Genomic DNA, 21900 nt, shown 5'->3' with positions numbered 1-21900 from the left:
CAGAGATCCCCAGGATCAAATCCCAGTGAATCATGAGGGAGAAAGACAAGAAGAGAAGACAGAAGGAGAAATAGATACAGAAGATCACACAGCAAATGGACACAGACAGCAAAAAAAGGGGGCAGGGGAGGGGCGGGGAGGAAAAAAGGCATAACCTGTATCTAAGACTAGTGGTCTGCAAGAAATAAGTTCTTCCTTACTGGCATTTCATTGCTCCACTGCTGAGTTGTTAGCTTTAAAAGGAGGTGATAACTAAATCTAAGAAGTTCATTAATATACTGGGAAAATAAGGTCTCTTTGACCTACTTATTTAGGGAAGTGCTAGAGAGTTGATCATCTCAGTCAATCTTGGGGAACTTTGGTGCTGCTCCCCAGGATCAAGGTTGTTTCTCAATTCCTTAAAGAATAATGGTAGATGTTTGCTCCAATTGGTTGTTTGTTTTGACTTATTAGTCATTAAATATCATCATTTGAATATTACCCTTAGCTCAAGATTCAGATTTTAGAACCCTAACTTAACTCCACCTTTTAACAGATACCTGGAAGTTAGAATGCTGAGTGGACCATTTTTTGTTTCCAGAAGTACCCAAACCCTGAGAGCTAGAAATCAAAATTTATTCATAGAAAAACTGAAGAAATTCAATTATGTTTAAAATCTCTTCATGATGAATAAGAAATGGTAGGCCCTTTTTTATTAATATATAGGAAAAATATGTTAAGACATAATGGAACTGGGAAACAATCAATAGTCTCATATGTTATTTTAAAATACTAAAGACCATATAGTTCCTTAGTTCTCTTTGCTACATGCCTTTTCATTACTCCTTTTCCTTAAACACTTTAGCAACAATCACTCAAAAAGATGTGCATTCCACAAAAATATCTATTTTCCTTATTAAGAAAATAATGCATGTTTACTGTATAAATTTCAGAAAATACAGAATAGGGGTTCTTAACCTTTTTTTGTTCCATGGATCTCTTTGCCAATCATGTGAAAACCACAGACCCCTTACTAAGCCCACACTATATTCTGTATTACTTTTTTTTCCTTCTCTTTACATTTATTTTTTTAATTCATTTTTTTTTAAATATTACATTAAAAAAATATGAGGTTCGCATACACCCCCACCACCCCCACCCCACCACTCCCCCCACAGCAACACTCTCCCCCATCATAATGACACATCCATTGCCTTTGGTGAGTACATCTCTGGGCATCACTGCATCCCATGGCCAATGGTCCACACCATAGCCCACACTCTCCCACTTTCCATCCAGTGGGCCATGGGAGGACATACAATGTCTGGTAATTGTCCCTGCAGCACCACCCAGGACAACTCCAAGTCCCGAAAATGCCTCCACATCTCATCTCCTCCTCCCATTCCCCGCACCCAGCAGTCATCATGGCCACTTTTTCCACACCAATGCCACATTTTCTCGATTACTAACCACAATAGTTCATGAATAGAATATCATTAAGTCCATTCTAATCCTTACTGTATTCCTCCTTCCTGTGGACTTTGGCTTGGTTGTGTCCATTCCATGTCTATGTCAAGAGGGGACTTAGATTCCACATGGATACTGGATGCAATCCTGCTTTCAGTTGTAGGCACTCTAGGCTCCATGGTGTGGTGGTTGACATTCTTCAACTCCATGTTAGCTGAGTGGAGTAAGTCCAATAAACCAGAGTGTAGGAGCTGAAGTCTGTTGAGGCTCAGGGCCTGGCTATCATATTGTCAGTCCAGAGATTCAGATCCCCTAGATATATCTTAAACCCTAGCACCAACTACAATTCCAGTAAAGTAGCAGGAAAGGCTTGTGAAAAGAGATCACATCTGAGTCCAGCTCCCTCATGCAGAAACACCAACTCCAGAGAAGGGCCAACTGACATGGCAGTGAACTCCATCTGCCATGACCATAAAACCTGTGGGTCTCTTTAGCCCTCAAAAGAACCAGTACCTGGGGTTGTATCTACTTTATCTGTCTCTGAGACTCTGCTCAGGTGTGCATAAGGGCAATCCTTCTGACAACTCCAGACTCTTTTTTAGAGACTCATAGCCATATAAACTCATTTGTCCTTTCCATTTCCCCCTTAATTTAAGTCAAAAAGCATTTTTAACTCCTGTTATTATATGTAGACAGGGATATTCTGTTGGTCCATGTTGAACCTTTAATTCAAGATCATTTTCTAGTTACGTCATCAGCTGGTACTTGGTAGTGATCCCTTGGTGCCAGGGAGGCTCATCCCCAGGTGTCATGTCCCATGCTGGGGGGAAGGCAGTGCATTTACATGCTGAGATTGGCTTCCAGACTGGCCACATTTGAGTAACATGGAGGCTGTCAGGAGGGAACTCTTAGGCACAGTGCTGCTCTAGGCCTTGTTCTTATTTCAGGTGTATAGGCTCACAAGTATAGTCATTAGTATCAGGGGCTCACTGTTGGACCCTCATTCCTTCCTGGTCCTTGCCGTTGGACGCGGGCTTCTGCCGCTGCTCCCCTAGGGACCATGTATTCTGTATTACTTAATAAATATATTGCACCTGCACCAACACATCAAAAACAACAATTTTTTTAAAATTTCAATTCAAGCTCACAGACCCCTTGTTAAGAACCCCTGACAGAGAAACTTAAGTGCTTTGTGTTTGGTCCATGGTACTGATTTTTCATTCATGTTTATCCACTTACAGCTTGTTTGGTTCTAGAGGCAGGCTTCGCAACAATGCACAGGACAGTTTAGAAAGCCCAAGGATAGGAACTCACCTTGCGGAGAACCCAGGGAGACTTCAGCTACCTGAAGTCTTCAAGGGTTTCGTGACAGCCCACCGTGCAGCTCTTACCATTTGGAGGACTGCTGGATGGATACTCACAATACAAGAGTAGACAGTCTGAATTTTAATTTCTGTAAACTCATCTGGGGTCTAATAAATTTCTGTAAACCTAAAAAAAGAAAAAGAAACTTGAGTGGCAAGATTATATGTTAAGATTTTTTTTTTTCCTTGAGGTATGTTTCCACCCCTTGTTCTCAGAAAGCAGCTAGACCACTTTGTCATCCCTGACTCAGGAAAAACGTCTGTTACCAGCTGAAAGTGGAAGTTTTTGGCAGACAACTTCTTTCCCTGGATTTAGTTTTCAGGAAATCTCAGCTCCAGGGGCTAGTTAGTTTTGGAAAACAGGAAGGGTATATGTTCTTTCCTGTAGAGAGAAGTGGAAGCAATGGCCCTGTGAAAGAGAATAAAAGGACTGCAAAGCTGGTTCTAAAGGGTGTGGAACACGTGACTCACCTGTAGTACCTTGGGAAAAGGTGACAGGTGAAGGGACATCAGGGATGAAAAGGAGAGGCACTATGCATTAAAAATATTCTAAAATCTCAAACAAAAATAGAGCTGTCAGATTTCAACAGACCGTGGAGTCTTTTGCAATGGGCGTTTTAGCAGTATTGTGTGGACCAGAAACAGAAGGGCTTACCAAATATTTTGCTGCAGATGTTTTACTCCTTTTATGCACCAAATAAGACTGCAGGTTCTTCATACAGCCTGTGGTAAAAAGAATAATAGAGAAGATAAGTGAGATAGCATTTCTCATTAGTCAGGAATGAGGCTTAAAGTTAGATCCCATTAAGTCAAAATGAAATGAAATAAAATAAATTTTTCTTGCACACCTTCATTTATGTCATAAAATTCATATACATGTACATAGAACAAAAATTGAATCTTAAGATTCATGGCTGTTAGCTTAGTTTTAGAACTAAAACACAATAAAAATAACTGAAAGTGAGAAAGTCTTGTTGTACAAATTAATACAAATAAAAATTAAGGGTAAAGAGAGTTCCTTTCATAAGGGTGTTTCCACTGACTAAGAAACGCTGTCCTTTCCATGCATCTATTATCACTTGTTAGTAAGTGACAGCAAGTTTGCATTTCAACTTTTGTTTTTAGAACCTAGATTACATTTCCATATTTTATACGCACAACAAGGAACTACTTAAATACAATTTTATTTAACAATGAACTTCATTTTTGTGGAATCATTATTACTTGGATAATTTGATTCATCTTAACGTGCATAGAGCAAAAAGTATATAATTCTTGCTTTGTTCTATCTTTTCTGGAAGAAATAAAGCTCTACTAAAGTCTTTGGCAGGCCCCCAGCCCTTCCTATGGATGTTTCAATTTAGAGAATTTTAAGAAGTTCATGGGCTGCGTTCAGACATATCATATGAAGAACAACAAAAGAAAAAAAAGAGCAAGCCAGAAAAATGCAGCATGGGATAATTGTACGTTAGAAGGCTGAGGGTGATTTAAGCTGGTTAAACAGGAGAGGTCTCTCAATATACATCAACCTCCATCAGTTTTTAAAACTAAGATTCTGTGCTCTGACCCACTCTCCAAAGATAATAGCCACAACCTGTCCTCATTCTCCCAGCAGACAAATTAGTACATATACCTCCCTATGCACTGGTAACCTGCAGTACGTAATTTTATGTCCTTTAAAGTAAGTTGACTTTTCTTTTTGATAACTCAAAAGCTTAATTTTAAAAATGAAAACAGGACTTTTAGCAAAATCAGAACTCCCTCTAGCGTTCAGAGTTGCTCTGCTCCTGCTCCACCGTGAAAAGGAAGGTGACGATTAAGAAATGTTCCCTTCTTTCTGACCAGACAGCTAGCTGAGTTTTCCTATTTGGCGCTACCCTGCTAGCATGTGGGGAAAGCCCGGCAATTACTGGCTGACGAGGTGGCTCCTGAGCAGGTTTTCCATGACCTCGAGCCAAGATCACCAAAATGCCTATCTTGGCTCTTGGAAAAACTGTCCTTCTCTTTGTGCATCTTGACGCAAATAGAAAAGGGCATATTGGTTCCATTCCAAAAAAGCAAGCATTAATGTTATGCAGCTGGCAGGAATTACCTTCCCTCTTGAGACAGAGTTCCCCGGAAGCATATGTTATTCATCTAAGCGCAGCTGACTTCACATGTTAAAATTATATAATGCGTCTATAAGCTCTTAATACCCCTGCACCCCTACCCCATGACTCCTGAGTTAGATGAACAAAACCCCACCCTCCTTTTGTGTCTTTTCTACTATGTTCTGATCCTATTCTCAAGGGCTGCCTACTTTTTTTTTTTTAAGAAAACTCCAATTTAGACCTGTCTGCTTGTCAAAGCCACAGTGGTGGTGTGACTTGACAGTGCTCACTATGAGGGGAGACGAGGCAGAGAAATTAATAAAAATCACCCACAAGGAATCTATGCAGATGTATTCACCTTGAACCAAATGCTACTGCTGTGTTTCCTATGAGTTGAGTGTGAATTGCTCAAGGGGCGGGGGGCAAAAGTGGGAGATTTTTGAAGGTAAAATGATGGTGATAGACTACCCCTCCTTAGTTTTCTGGCTGTGATTTTTCTAGAGTGATGATCAGGGGCATCTCTGATTTTTCTCCCACAGTTGATCCTTTGTTTCCCGCAAGGAGATGCTAATTTTCAAATCTCTGGGTTCTTAATACCAGCATGACAAAATGGTATTGGAAATTAACATTTTAGTTGGACTTGCAATAGCACTTTCTTTCAAAACCACATATTTTAAGAGTTTGGATATTTATGTGTTGGTGGAAATGTTGTTATGCCTGATTTTGATCTAAAAAGCATTCATAAAATCTTTAGTCAGAGCATTTATAAAATCTTTAGACCATTCTAAAGTTTCTCCAATGGACAATACTATAGAATTGTGTTATTACTTATTTAGGAACAATGTTTTAAAGGGCAGTAGGCAGAATATCAAGTCAGATACAAACTATTCAACTCACAGAAAGTGGGGCACGAGAGGTTTTACAATCCATGTGACTTGACATAGAATCATTTTGCATAATTACAACTGGCAAACCATTTCTATCTGGAGAACATGAATCTCTGATTCCCAGGAAATTTAGCAGAATGATGAGTATGAATTGACATTCTTGGCCGCCCTCTAAGTATTTCTAGTGAATGTGGCCTTTGCTCTGAGGTGTCCAGAGCAATCCAGGCTTCGTGCCTGGGAAAGTGGAATTCATCTGACGGGTATGAGGCCCCTGGTAGGCGGCCGCTCGCGCAGCCCTGCCCAGGTGGAGCTGGGTTATGGGAGCAAGTACCCTTGACAGAGAACAGGAGCCGAGGAGAGAACACTCCTGGCAGTCTCTACACGAAACTCTGCCTCTGTAAGCTTACACGTTCTCTGGTATTTTCTTTGTAGTTACCATAGGGCTTATATTTAAAACCCTAAATCTGTAACATTTGCTTTCATATCAACTTAACTTTAATAGTATACACAAACTATGCCCCTGTTCCCCTCTATCGCCCTACCTTTATGTAGTTCTTGTCACAAATGTTTATACACTACACATAATTAGGCAAAAACAATTATTTATCATTACAATTTATGTGTATGCCTTTTAGATCCTGTAGAAAGTGAAGAGTGCAAACCCAAAATACAATAGTACTGGCATTTTTATTTACCCATATCATTCCCCTCACCAGAGAGCTTTATTTCTTCATGAAGCTGCAGTCTATTTCCTATTATCCTTTCTTTTCAACCTGCAGAATGTTCTAAATTTAGCAGCTCTTGCACAGCCTGTCTAGTGGTGCTGAATTCGTCAGCTCTTATCTGGCGATGTCTTCATCTCTATCTCATTTTTGAAATACAGTTTTGCTGGATACATACTTTTTCGTTGGCAATTTTTTTGCTTTCAGTGCTTGAAATATATTATCCCACATCCTTCTTACATTCATGACTCCAAGGGGAAATCAACACTTAGTTTTATTGAGGCTCCCATGTATGTGACATGTTGCTTCTTTCTTGTGCCTTTCAGAATTTTCTATCTTTGGCATTTGACAGTTTGATTATAACACAGCACGATGTGAGTCTATTTGGGATTATCCTGTTTGGAGCTGAGTATCTTGGAGGTGTATATTCATATCTTTTGTTAAACTTTGGAAGTTTCAGCCATTATTTCTTTGACTATTCTCTCTGTCCCTTCCCTCTTCTTCACTTTCTGTGCCTGCCGAGTGCATGTACTGGTCTGCTTGATGGTGTGCCACAGGTTCTTCAGGCTCTCTTCACTTCTCTCATTTCTTCTTTCTGCTCTGCAGACTGAATGATTTCACCTATCTTACCCTTGAGCTCACTGATTCTTTCTTCTGTCTGCTCCAATCTGCTGTTGAACCCCTCTAGGGAATTTTTAATTTCTGTTATTGTGGTCCTCAGCTCTAGTTCCTTTTCATAATTTCCATTTTTCTATTGATATTCTCTTTGTGTTTCTCTATCATTTTCATAATTTTCTTCAGTTCTTGGCCCATGTTTTACTTTAGTCTTTGAGCACATTTGGGACCACTTTTTGAAGTCTCTGTCTGATAAGTTCCAAGTCTAGTTCTCCTCACTGATGGTTTCTAATGTTTTAATATTCTCCTCTGTCTGGGACATCATTTCCTGTTTCTTTGTATGTTGTGAACCTTTTGTTGGAACCTAGACAATTTGATACTTTAATGTGTTATTGCTGGGATTTATACCCTGAGGCGTCTGTTCCTTAAACTCATATCCAGCTAGTGTTATGACAGAGTTTACTTGATTGCTAGGAAATGACAAAGAAAAAAAAAAGGGAAAGAAAAAGAGAAAGAAAAAAAAAAAGGATGAGGAGGGAAAGGACAAAGAGAAGGAGAAGGAGAAGAAGAAAACACTTTTCCCAGCATTTTCAGATTGACCTGTGACTGTGATTTCCATCAGGACATGTCCAGACAATCAGTTTATAGCTGGGGCTCTTAATATTTTTTGTTCCATGGACCCCTTTAAAAGTCAGGTGAAAACCAAGGACCCCTTCTCAGAATGTAGTTGTGTGACACTGAACTAGCATCAGGTCTAACAACCACTGTAATTTTGAAGTATGGATGAGTGTAAGCAAATTTTTGAGATATGCAACAACAATAATGTGATATAAAATGAATGCTACTGTAATTTATTGCATACATTCATAAGTGAAGGAAATGCTAGATTTCAGTTAGAGGATAGAGAAAATAAAAATTTTTCAAGTTAAGCTCACAGACCTCCTGAAATCTAGAGGTCTGTGGACCCCTGGTTAAGAACTCCTGGTTTAGAGAATAGCTCCAGGCCAAAGTGTAGGGGCCTCCCAGATCTTTTCTACACACACATCCTGTCTTAGGCATGCACATGTGGCCCTAGAAAGTCCCCCATGTACACAGATACAAATGTCCAACTTCCCTTGGCACTGCACTACATGTCCTACACTCAGCAATCCCTTGCCCCAGGCAGGATGACTTGACAGCTCTTCCACAGCATTGCTAAGAATTCTGTGAGCTTCCTTCTAAGTGCAGTGCAAGGGCCTCAGGCCACCAGCAGAGTGGGCCAACCACACACAAGGGTAGCTCTGCTCTCTCCAGAACCAGGGCAATGGATCTGCACTGGACCAGTTCCATGTCAGCCAGTTACAGGTGAGCGAGAGGACAGCCAGGCATCATGAAATTTTACTGCTTTTATTATTTTTTTCATTGATCTAGTTTTTCTTGATACAGTGTTCACCCTGTTATTGCAGTCCTTTTGATGTTTTTGATGCTTTAAGAAAGACCTTTCTGCCTGTTCTTTCTGGTTATTCAAAGCTTCTGTAGAGGGCCGGAGCCTGCAGCATCTTATTCCATCTTGATTGGAGCAGCCTATTTTGTTTTGTTTTGTCATTCTAGTGGTCATGTTACTATTTCTTTATAGTGTTAATTTGTATTTTTTCAATGACTAATGACATTGAATACATTTTCAAGCATTTATTTTTCATTCTTATATCTTCTTAGGTAGAGTGCCCATTTTTAAATCAGTCTTTGTATTCTTCCAATTGAATTGTGAGAGTTCTTTATATACTCCAGATCTACATCCTTAGTCAGATATATGTTTTGCAAATCTTTTTTCACAGTCTGTGACTTGTCTTTTCATGTTCTTCACAGTTTTTAAAAGCAGAAAATATTTTTATGAAGTTAAATTCAGACATTTCTCTTTTTTAGTTTGGTTTTGTATCACATTAATAAATCTTTTAAAAACCATGTCATTAATATTTTCTTCTATGATTTATTTTAGAAGCTTTATAGTTTTATCTCATATTTATGTCTATGATCTATTTTCAGTTTATCTGTGCATATAGTTTGATATAAGAACCAAATTTCCTTTCATTCTTTTTATTTTCTTCCCTTTATTTTTTTGAAAATATTATATTTTCCCCATTAAATTACCTCAGGACCTTTTATGAACATCAATTTATTATCTCCTTGAGGGCCCATTACTCAGCTCTATTCTGTTCCTTGGATCAATTTATCTATATTTATATCAACACAACACTGTTGTTATAATTGTAGCTTCATAATTTTTAATCAAGGAATGTGTGCCTAACCAGTTTGTTCCTCTTTATAAAGTGGATTTTGCTACAATAGATTTCTGCATTTCCATATAAAACTTAGAATAAGCTTCTCAATTTCTGCAGAACACCTGCTGGAACTTTGACTGAAATCCCATTGAATCTATAAATCAATTACGGGAGAAGAGGCATATTAATTATATTGAGTCTTCTAGTTCATGATTATGGTATATCTCTCCTTTCATCTGAAACCATGCTAAAATAACTTATTATTCTTAAAGCTTTTTCATGGATTTCATATAATTTTCTACACTGACAATCATGGTGTAAATTGTCTTACTTCTTTCTTTCCTATTTTCCTAAGAATTTTTTATTACATTTCATCTTTGTTTTTGGTTTATTAGCTGCAACTTTGTATTTTATTTCATGTATTGCTTTGAGGTTTATGGTAGTTGACCTAAACTTATTATAGTTTATCTTCAAGTAAAATACTGCCACTTTTTGTATGAGAACTTTAAAGCATTATGCTTCCATCTCATCCCTTACTGCCTTTGATATTGTTTTCATAAATTTAATTTCTAAATATCTTTTAAACCCCAAATGCATTGTTACAAATTTTGCTTTAAATGATAAATACCATTTTAAAGCAGATAAAATTAAGAGGAAAATTATTTTATATTTCTAAGAGCTTAGCATTTATGGTACCTTTTATTCCCCTGTGTTGATCCAGATTTACCTCTGAATTGAGTTTTATTCTGCACTGTAGACTTCCTTTATTACTTCTGACAGTGCATGACTACAGATGATGAAGACTTTCCATTTTGTAAATGAAAAGTCTTTCTTTGGTCTTCATTTTTCTGGGGGGGGGGGATGAAATATTTATCTTTATTGTTATCATGGTTCTATGGGTGTCTGTATATGTTGAAAATTGCCAGATTTCATACTTTAAACATCTGCAGCTTTTTCTTCTCCCATTATAGTTCAATAAAATTGGGGGAAAAAAGGTACAAGTTGGTCTTTTCTAGTGTTCTTGAACACAGAAAGAGAAATGCCATCAGAAGTATTATGAAGTATGAAGAATAGTGTAATTCAAAAAAATTTTTAAATTATACACGTAGGGTTTTCCTCATGCAGAAAAGTTTTGTAGGCATGTTAAGTTCTTGGACGGCCTTCACGAGTGTGCAATCTGTGCAGTCACACAATGCCCCATGCTGGGTTTAGTGCCCTTCTGCTGTCCTCATAAATTTCTTAATTTTTAACAGGTGTGCCTCCTCACTTTCATTTGGTACTAGCACCCAACTCCACCCCCCCCCAAATTATATATCTACTCCTGTCTCAGATCATGAAATCAATACAGAGGGAATTTGATACAACTACCTTCTGAGTAATAAAGAACAGATCTGTTCTTAAAGTATCTCCTTGAAAGTTTTGGAAATGCTACAAGTGACAAGATATGGAAAGGTAGGTTGCACTGAATGGATTTTTTTTTTTAAAGATTTATTTATTTATTTTATTTCCCCCCCTCCCCTGGTTGTCTGTTTTTGGTGTCTATTTGCTGCGTCTTGTTTCTTTGTCCGCTTCTGTTGTCGTCAGCGGCACGGGAAGTGTGGGCGGCGCCATTCTTGGGCAGGCTGCTCTTTCTTTTCACGCTGGGCGGCTTTCCTCACGGGCGCACTCCTTGCGCGTGGGGCTCCCCCACACGGGGACACCCTTGCGTGGCACGGCACTCCTTGCGCGCATCAGTGCTGCTCATGGCCAGCTCCACACGGGTCAAGGAGGCCCGGGGTTTGAACCGCGGACCTCCCATATGGTAGACGGACGCCCTAACCACTGGGCCAAAGTCCGTTTCCCGCACTGAATGGATTTTTAACAAATAAATTTTATTTCTACATATTAATAAAGGATAAATCCATCCAAAGTGTACAATCAATAGTATTCGGTATAATTGCATAGGTATGCATTCAATCATTTTTGAGCATTTTCATTATTCCAGTAATATAATAATAAAAAGCAAAAACCAACCAAACAAAAACTCTTCACCTCTCAATATCTCTCAGCTCCCCCTTCCAAACATAGCTGCTATTCTGTTTCCTTCTCTCCAGTATATTTGTATTCATATTTTGAAAACAATCATATATACAATACCATCTGTATTTGTATTTCACCTGAGGTTTCATTATGCTATACAGTCCCATGTTATGGTTTTTAGCTTTCCTTCTAGTAATGTATATGTCCTTAGACGTTCCCATTTGACCACAGTTATACCCATATAATAGCTCTGCTAGTCACAAACACCATGATGTACTCTCACCATTTTAATTCATTTCCAAAGATTTACAAATGACCTTTTAACCAATTCTGCATACATTAACCCTCACTTTTTCACTCTGGACCCTTATTCTATCTTCTGATAGCCTATATTCTGATTATTGATTCCATGATTTTACAGAATATATTTAGTTCATAACAGCTTTGACTGTATGGTTTAAGAAATACCACCTACAAGATCTTAAAGGTGATGTCTTACATTTTCTTCTAGGAGTTCTATGGTTGTCAATTTTATAAACAGGTCTTTGATGTATTTTGAGTTAATTTTCATATAAGGGGTGAGATAGTGGTCCACTTTCTTTTGGATATAGCTATACAGTTCTCCCAGCACCATTTGTTGAGTAGACTGCTCTGGCCCAGCTGGGAGGGCTTAACTGCCTTGACAAAAATTACTTGACCATAGATATGAAAGTCTATTACTTAGTTTTTGATTCAGTTCAATTGGTCAATGTGCCTGTCTTTATGCCAGTACAATGCTGTTTTTACCACTGTAGCTAAGTGAGAGTTCTCCAGCTTCAGTTTTATTTTTTAAGAAATTTTTGGATATTTCGGCCCTTAACCTTCCAAATAAATTTAATTACTGGCTTTTCCATTTCTGCAAAAAAGGCTGTCGGGATTTTTATTGGGATTATGTTGAATCTGTAAATCAATTTGTGTAGAATTTACCGCTTAATGATTTTTAGTCTTCCAATCCATGAATACAGAATGTCCTTCAATTTATTTAATTCTTCTTCATTTTCTTTTAGCTGTGTTTTGTAGTTTTCTGAATGCAGGTCCTTTATATCCTTGGCTAAGTTTATTCCTAAATACTTGATTTTCATAGTCACTATTATAAATGGAATTTTTTTTCTGATTTTCTCCTCAGGTTGCACATCAGTATTATATGGAAACACTATTGATTTTTGCATATTAATCTTGCATCCCACCAGTTTGCTGAACATGTCTTTAATTCTAGTAGCTTTGTTGTGGATTTTTAGGATTTTCTAGCTAGAAGATCCTATCATCAGCAAATAGTAAAAGTTTTACTTTTTCCTTTCCTATTTGGGTGCCTTTTATTTCTCTATCTAGCCTAATTGCTCTAGCTAGAATATCTAGTACAATACTGAATAGCAGTGGTGACCATGATTGTCCTTTTCTTGTTCCTGATCTCAGAAGGAAAGCTTTCAGTCTTTCACCATTGAGTAAAATGCTAACTCCAGGTTTTTCATATATGCACTTTACCATATTGAGTAAGCTTCCTTCCCTTTATATCTTTTGGAGTGATTTTATCTTGAAAGGGTGCTATATTTTGTCAAATGCCTTTTCTGCAACAATCAAGAGGATTTTTTTCTTCTTCAATTTGTCAATGTGATTTGTTACACTAATTGATTTTCTTATGTTGGTCCTCCCTTGCATACCTGTGATAAAACCCACTTGATCATGGTGCACAATTCTTTTAATGTGCCTTTCGACTTGGTTTCCAAATATTTATTGAGGATTTCTTCATCTCTACTCATTAGAGATATTTGTCTGTAATTTTCTTTTTTCATAGTATCTCTATCTGGTTTTGTTATTACGGTGAGGTTGGCTCCATAGAAGGAGTTTGGTAGTGTTCTTTTCTATTCAACTTTTTGGAAAAACTTGAGTAAGATTGGTATAAGTTCATCTTTGAATGATTGGTAGAACTCACCTTTTAAGCCATCTGGTCCTGCTCTTTTCATCTTTGGGAGGTTTTGATGACTGTTTCAATCTCTTCACTTGTGATTGGTTTATTGAGTTCTTCTATTTCTTCTAGGGTCATTGTAGTTGGTTCATGTGTTTCTAGGAATTTGTCTGTCTCCTCTATATGGTCTAGTTTTTTGGCATACTGTTGTGGATAGTATCATCTATGATCTCTCTTATTTCTGTCAGGACAGCGGTAAAATCAGAAATGGTACACAGATTTTCTCTCACATGTTAGAGCACAGAGAGAGCAGTTTTTGTCCATGCACTTTCCAGACCAATCATGAATTGGTACATCTTTCCACAGAAGTGTTTCAATCTTCACTTTCCTGTGCTTTGGCCTGGCCAGAGCTGAGATTCAAAGAGGGCTCTGCTGGCTGAATTCGCTGAAGAGTAAACCACTGACTCCCCCTCCTTGTTTCCTTGTAACAGCTGACCGGGTGTAGGACATCCGTTTGCCTATCAGTCGGCTGTAGTGAGTCGGGGGTTTTACCCCAGCTTACTCTTTTGTGGGTGAGGCATGGGAGCCCTTCTCAGTCACTGTGGGAGCTTAGTAATTCATGTTTGTTGTTTCAGGTTCTTTATCTATCCCTCAACCTCCTGGGAGTTGCGTAGCACTGTCCTGGTCTGCTGACCCCTAAAGCAGGTCCCTCAACAGATTTTGGTTCTTTCTTCATTGTTTTTGTGAGACATTTGAGCCTATCTACTCTGACACAATCTTCACAGAACCCCTTGCCTTCATTTTTTACTTTTGGTGGATATCAGATTTGAGATTGACAGTTTTATCTTTTTTTAAAGATTTTAAGGGTATAGCTCCACCCTCTTCTGGATTGCATTGTTCCAAACAAAGTTACTGCTCTCTTTGTAGTGTGAATGTAATAGGCATTTAATATGTATTTCTCCCACTCTGGCTGCTTTTAAGATATTCTTTTTCTTTATCACCTGCTTTAGGCAGTTTGCTTATGATGTAGATCATTGTAAGTTTGTTCCATATTTTTCATGCTTTCTTATTGGATTCTGTAGATGTTCTTGGATATTTGGCTTTAATGTTTTCAACAAATGTAAATATTTTTAGCCTTTTATGTTCAAATGCTTTTTTATACCCCTTCTTTGGAGGTTCCAATTACAAGTGTATTAGTTCACTTTAAATTTATCTAAACTCATTATTATCTATTTTTTCCTTTATGTATTGCATTTAAATATGTTCTATTATTTGTACTCAAATTGACCTAGCCTTTCTTCAGCTATTAATCTATATTAATCCACCCCGGTGTCTTTGTCATCTAAGACATTGTTTATGTCATTTCTAATAACTAAAATTTAGTCTTATTTTAACTTCCATATCTCTCCCTGATATCCCCATGCTTTCTTCTACCATCCTGATTACAATAAGTTTTTCAGTTATAATAACTTTTTAAATATAAATATATATTTATGTGATATACATAATTATTTGTCTTGTTTATCCATTCATCTGTAAATGTACATTTGGATTGCTTCCAAGTCCCGGCAATTGTGAATAATGCTACAATGAACATTGATATGCATATATCTGTTTACATCCCTGCTTCCAATTCTCCTAATTGTGGGATTATCCAGTCATATGGCAATTCTTTACTTAGCTTCCTGAAGAACTGCCATACTATTTCCCACATTGACTCCACCATTCAGCATCCCCATCAGCAGAGGATGAGTGTTACTATTCCTCTGCAACCTCTTCAACACTTGCGTGTTTAACTGTTTAAAACTGTTTAAAAAAAACAGTTTTCTGTTTTCTTTAATAGTAGCTAGTCTAATAAGTGTAAGATATTTCATTGTTTTGATTTGCATTTCCTTAATATCTTGCAATATTGAGCATTTTTTCATGTGCTTTTTAGCCATTTGAATTTCCTCTTTGGGTAAGTGTCTATTCACCTATCTTGCCTATTTTTAAAATGAGTTGTTTGCCTTTTTATTTTTGAGATGTGAGATTCTTTTATATATGTTTGGTTGTTAGGCCTTTACCAGATACATGGTTTCCAAATATTTTCTCCCTTTGAGAAGGCTGCCTTTTCATTTTCTTTACAATTATTTTAAATAACAAACGTTTTTAATTTTGAGGAAGTCCCATGAATATTCTTTATTTCATTGATTGTGATTTGGGTATAAAGTTATGGAACCATTTACACTTACCAGATCTTATAGATACTTCCCTACATTATCTTCTAGGAGCTTTATGGTCTTAGCTCTTTTATTTAGGTCTTTGATCCATCTTCAGGGTCTGAGATGGTTATCCTCCCTCATTCTTTTAGATATGGATCTCCAGATCTCCAAGCACCATTTGTTGAAGAGTCCATTTTGTCCTAGTTGAGTGGGCATAGTGGCCTTGTCAAATATCAATGGATTGTATATGCAAGGATCTATATCAGAACTTTCAATTCAGTTCCATTGGTCAGTATATCTATTCTTATGCCAATACCATGCAGTTTTACCACTGTGGCTTTGTAGTATGCTTTAAAGTTAGGTAGTGTGATTCCTCCAATTTCATTTTTCATTTTCAAGAAATTTTTGGCTATTTAGGGCCTGTATTATTCAAGTTCTCTAGGGATACAGAATCAATAGGAGATAACTGTAAATTGTACGAGATTTTATAAGAGTCTCTCATGTGACTGTGGGGATACACAAGTCCAGGCTCTGCAGGCAGGCTGCAAAACAGGGGGTCCCATGAAAGTTCAATGAAGGTCCTTGATGAGTTTCTGGGAGATGTTGGCTGTCCAAAGATGAGCTGGGAAAATCTCTCTGAATGCTAAAATCACTTCCCCTTTTAAGGCATACAACTGATTGGATAAAGTGTTACTCATTGCTGATGGCAATCTCCCTGGTTGATGTAGATGTAATCAGTCATCTATGCAGTAAACTCACAGATGACTATAGCCCATAAATGTCCTTGCATTACAATTAGCCCAGGCTTTTGATGGCTAATTCAATCTCTCTACTTGTGATTGGTCTGTTGAGTTCTATTTCTGCTTTTGTCAATGTATGTTGCTCATGTGTTTCTAGAAATTTATCCATTTCATCTAGGTTGTCCATCTTATTGGCATACAATTTTTCAAAGTATCCTTTTATGATACTCTTTATTTCTCTGGGATCAATCATGATATCCCCTCTCTCATTTCTTTTTTTATTTATTTGCGTCTCCTTTTTTTTTCTGTTAGTCTAGCTAAGGGTTTATCAATTTTATTAATATTCTCAAATAACCAGCTTTTGGTCTTGTGTTGTTTTTTTAAATTCTTAATTTCATTTTGTTCTGTTCTAATCTTTGTTATTTCCTTCCTTCTGCTTGTTTTGGGATTAGTTTGTTTTCTTTTCCTACTTCCTCCAGATGTGTGGTTAAGTCTTTGATTTAAGCTCTTTCTTCTTTTTTATGTAGGCATTTGTATAAGTTTTGATATATTGTGTTCTCATTTTCTTTCACTTTGAGATAGTTACTGATTTCTCTTGCAATTTCCTCCTTGGCCCATTGAGTGCTGAAGTGTGTTATTTAATTTCAGTCTTCCTATTGGCTAAGATATTTTTTATGACCTAGCATGTGGTCTGTCCTGGAGAATGATCCTTGAGCACTCAAAGAGAGTGTATATCCTGCTGTTTTAGGGTGTAGTATTCTGTGTATATCTATTGGTCCAATTCCTCTAATGTATTATTCAAGGTCTTTATTTCTTTATTGACCCTCTGTTGAGATTTCCTATCTAATTGGGATAATTGTGCATAGAAGTCCCCCACTCTGATTGCAGAGGCATCTATCTGTCCCCCTAGTTTTGTTATTATTTGCATCATGTATTTCAGGGCACCCCAATTAGATGGGTAAATATTAATGACTGTTCTTTGTTCTTCTTAGACTACCATTTTTATTAATATACAGTGTCCTTATTTGTCTCCTACAACAGTCTTGAATTTAAAGTATATTTTATCTGATATTAATATAGCTATTTCTGCCCTTTATTGTTCACTGTTTGCATGTAAAATCATTTTCCAATGTTTCACTTGCAACCTATTTGTGTCCCTGCATCTGAGGTGATTTTCCTGTAGGCAGCATATAATTGGGTCATATATCCTAATCCATTCTGCCAATCTGTGTCTTTTGATTGGAAAGCCTCATCCATTAATGTTCAATGTTATTACTGTAAAGACAATACTTACTTCAGCCATATTTTCTTTAAGTTCATTGTCATCTTTTTTTAAATCTTTTTATTTACTGTTACTAATAATCTTCCTTTTTATAATCCTCTGTCTCTTGTTTTATGCTTCCTACACACAGAACTCTCTTTAGTATTTCATGAAGGCCATGACTCTTGTTGACAAATTCTCTCAGTTTCTATTTACTTGTGAGTATTGTGATTTTTAACTCACTTTTGAATGCCAGTTTTGCTGGATACAGAATTCTTGACTGGCTGTTTTTTTCCTTTTAGTACCTCAACTATTTCATAATATTGCCTTTCTTACCTCCATAGTTTTAGATGAGAAATCAGCATTTAATCTTAAATCTTCCCTTGTATGTGAGGGATCTCTTTTCTCTTGCTGCTTTCAGGATTTTCTCTTCATCTTGAGTATTTGACATTTTCTCGTAAGCATGTGCTTTGGTATAGGTTTGCTAGGATTTATTCTGTTTGGCGTGCTGTGCACTTCTTGGCCATGTACATCCATGTCTCTCATAAGAGTTGGGAAATGTCCAGACATTATTTCCTTCAACACTCCTTCTGCATCCTTTCCTTCTTTTCTCCCTCTGGAGTGAGTGGGTATACTGCATATGTCTGTGCATTTCATACTGCCATTCAATTCCCTTGAAATTTTTCCACTTTTTTTGTCCATCTGATCTACTATTTGTGGAATTTTGGATGGTCTATCATTCGAATCTGCTGTTGTGTGCTTCTAGTTTATTTTTAATTTCTTGCATTGTGTCTTTCATCACTGCAAGATCTGTTACCTTTTTATGTATCTTTACAATTTTTCAGTATGTTCCCTCAATGTCTTCTTTTTTTTTTAAAGGATGTTAGCATTTAATGAACCTCCCCCCATAAGGCTTCAAGTCACCAGAACACAGGCTCCCCCATACCTTTAATCTTCTCCTCAGTTCTTCTGCTGAAGAATTTGGCCTTCACAATGAAAGACTGTTTTGGAAGCTTTCTCTTCCCCAGAACTTTATGGTAACCTGATCACACAACGTCAATGATAGGAACAGCTCCAGTCTTGTTTTTGGTAGCATTTACCCATGTCTACTCAATGACCAAGGTCCACAGTTTATCAAGGTTCACAATTGGACAGAAGCTCTGATCCCTCTTCAAGTGATAATGTCTCATACCTACCTTCCTAGAATAACCTGGGTGATTAGGAAGAGAAGGCAACCACCTTCATAAACTTACTTCAACATTATGAAGCTGTGTTTATCATCTTTATAGTCTTATCTGTCCTCATTAGAATGTAAGCTCTTCACTGGTGTATAGTGTTACATAGCAGTCACTAGAGTTTAAAAAGGCTACCAAACAAGAAGAAAAGCCCAACCCTATTTCACAGGACCAAAGTAAATCACAGATCAGTTCAGAATTCAATCCACTTGATAACATTCTATGGAAATTCGACACAGTCTTGCAACAGACTGTATAGGTCAATCTGGTATTTGTCACTGACCTGGTGACTGACTATGCCATTAGGCTGACAGCCAGTGAATAAGGTCAGCAGTTATTCTTCAAGGACTCTAGCACACTAAGGCAGCAGCCAATACCCAAGTGTGACTCTAGCCTCGATTCAATGTCTTCTTGATAGCCTTTATCTCTTCCTTTATTTCATTGAGTTTATTAAGGATATTTGTTTAGACATCCTTGATTAGTCATTAAATGTTGTGTATGTCCTCCTGTTTTAGTTTGCTCATTAGACTGTGCCATGACTTCTGATTTTTAGTATGGCTTGTAATTTTGTACTGATCTCTAGGTATCTGTTTATCTCGATGGGCTTAGTTATTTGTGCAGATTCTCATTCTAATCTAGGGTATCATTTTTGCTTGTTTTTGTTTTTGGAGACCTCTTTATCACTTGGTTCTACATATTCTATATCCTTGTAGTTCCCCATTGTGATGGTTAGGCTATTGTGTCAACTTGGTCAGGTAATTGTGCCCGTTGTTTGATCAAGCAAGCACTGGGCTAACTGTAATAGAGGGCATTTATGAACCTTAGTCACCATTGACTTTACTGCAGTGGTAAATCGTAGAGAGCTGATTACAAGTCCATCAATCAGGGAGATTGCCATCAGCAATGAGCGACACTTTATCCAATTAGGTGAATGCCTTAAAAGGAGAAGTGATTCCAGCATTGACAGAGAATTTCCCAACTTGTCTTTGGATAGCCAAAATTTCCCAGAACTCATCAAGAACCTTCATTGGACTTTCATTGGAGCCCCTGGTTGCAGCGTGCCTGTGGAACCTGGACTTGTGCATCCTCACAGTCATGTGAAAGACTCTTATAAAATCACACACTGTTGACAAATATCTTTTGTTGATTCTGTTTCCCTAGAGAACACTGACTAATACAGCTTGGTACCAGGAGTGGTTCTTGAGGAACAGAGTCTTAAACATGGGGTGTGGGAGATGGTTCTGGGAGTTTTGCAATTGGCTTTCTACTCTAGTTGGGCTCAAGAGTACTGATGACTCTCTTTCCAATAGAGAAGAGGCTACTAACAGTCCATGGTATGAGTTTGCAATCAAGATATACAAAATATCATCACTGGATTCCCCTACTTCCATGCATATAAGAAGCAAGGATCTGGGTGAGAGTGTTTTCAAGACCTTAGTAGAGATTTGTAGAGTCAAATACTATAATGATGTTGGCTAGCTCCTCCTGGATACTCTGGATACTGTTACAAAAGAAAGAGATAAGTTAAAAGCTTCAAATTTGAAGCTTAAAAACTGCATGAATGATGCAAAAGTTTCTATGTGTGCTCTGAAAGAAAATCTTGTCTCCTATAGCCACAGGCTCAAAATATCTGAGAACCAAACTCAGACTCTCATTGTGTGAGTAGCAGAGTTACAAAGGAAACTAAAATCTCAACCCTGCAGGGTTTCTGCAGTTAAAGTGAAAGCACTGATTGGAAAGGAGTGGAATCCAGACAATTGAGATGGAGACATATGAGATGATGATGATATTGATGGAGACATTGGAACCCTGAATTCTGCTGAGACTTTACCAGATAAGCCTGCCATGGCCTACCCTGTCCAGACCATACCTTGTCAACATTGTATCATCCAGCCTCCAGTCTGCCCGAGGGAGTCTGAAACAACTTCCAGCCCTGAGACTGGTACCAGCCAAACCCAAGTCTGCCCCGCCCAGTCTCTGGCATTTCCCAGGGTGTCTGGACCTCCTCCTAGTCCTGAGGCATGTACCAGCCAAACTCCAGCATGCACTGCCAAGCCTCCAGTCTGCCCTGAGGAAACTGCCTTCCAATGCCTGCCTGAGGAGATTAATCCTGTCTCATCAAAAGAAAATGAAAGTGAGTGCCCCAAGGTAAGTAACTTGCAAGGCATTTCATTTTTTAAGTTAATTTTATTTTTTAATTATTTTTAAAGTTAATAGATCAAACAAAATGTTACATTAAACAAGGCATTTCTAATAATTCTCCTTACCCACCCCCACCACCTCTCTTGTCTTCAAGACCTATTACTAGACTAAAATGACAACAAACCCGCAAAGGTGAAATACAAAGTATAACCCATAAGGAAGTAAAGTATACTCAGAAAGAACTGCATGAGCTTTCCAACTGATATAGACAGAAATCAGGGAAATATGTGTGGGAATAGATATTAAGGATATGGGATAATAGTGGAAGGAATATAAAGTTGGATCAGGCTGAATTTATTTATATGGGCCCACTAAACAGAAATTCTGGGATTCAGTGCTGTAGCTCAAGGGGTTGGAAGGGCTCTAAGAGTTTGTTTAGGTGGCTGAATCAACCATGGACCAAAAGATGGCCTACCATGTTTGAGGTTGAGATGCCCAATTTGCCCTGATTACCAGTAGAAGAGGGAATTCAAAGGCTTAGGGAGATTGGAATACTAGAATGGATTTACCATTTGAGATCTGCCCACCCATCACAGTAATGTCCAGAGGACACACCTTTAATCAGGACTCTGAGGAACAAATTTGTAAGACTAACTCCATCTTCCCTGAAGAACTCTGTGGTTGCTCTTTTCTGTAGTTCAGATATTACTATAGGGAGGGCTGTGATGGAATGAGAATCCTTAAACATTATGGGGATGATTGGATGTCTGCCTGGTAAAAGTCAAGTATTGGCAGCTAATCGCCAAAGCCAAGGAGGAGGGGTTACTGCATGAAAAGCAGATTCAAAAAAGCATTCAAAATCATTCAAAATACTCTGATACATTGGCTAATATATCATGGGGTACCTAGAAGTGAAATAGATGGGCAGTCTACTAAATTTCCTCTGGATCTGTATAAACAGAAGAGTTGTAGGTCTAG

At 37.8% G+C, this 21900-nt stretch overlaps 1 non-coding gene across 1 annotated transcript; it reads right to left on the bottom strand.

Annotated features, from left to right (window-relative positions):
- Positions 1–19050: 19050 nt before the first annotated feature.
- On the bottom strand, positions 19051–19180 carry LOC111759781 (small nucleolar RNA SNORA3/SNORA45 family). The gene has a single exon (XR_002793671.1). It is a non-coding gene; the product is annotated as a small nucleolar RNA SNORA3/SNORA45 family (small nucleolar RNA).
- Between the last annotated feature and the right edge of the window lie 2720 nt (positions 19181–21900).

The sequence above is a fragment of the Dasypus novemcinctus genome, chromosome 10, assembly GCF_030445035.2.
Source record: "Dasypus novemcinctus isolate mDasNov1 chromosome 10, mDasNov1.1.hap2, whole genome shotgun sequence".
NCBI classification, from domain to species: Eukaryota; Metazoa; Chordata; class Mammalia; order Cingulata; family Dasypodidae; genus Dasypus; species Dasypus novemcinctus.
This window is presented reverse-complemented; position numbering and strand designations above follow the sequence as displayed.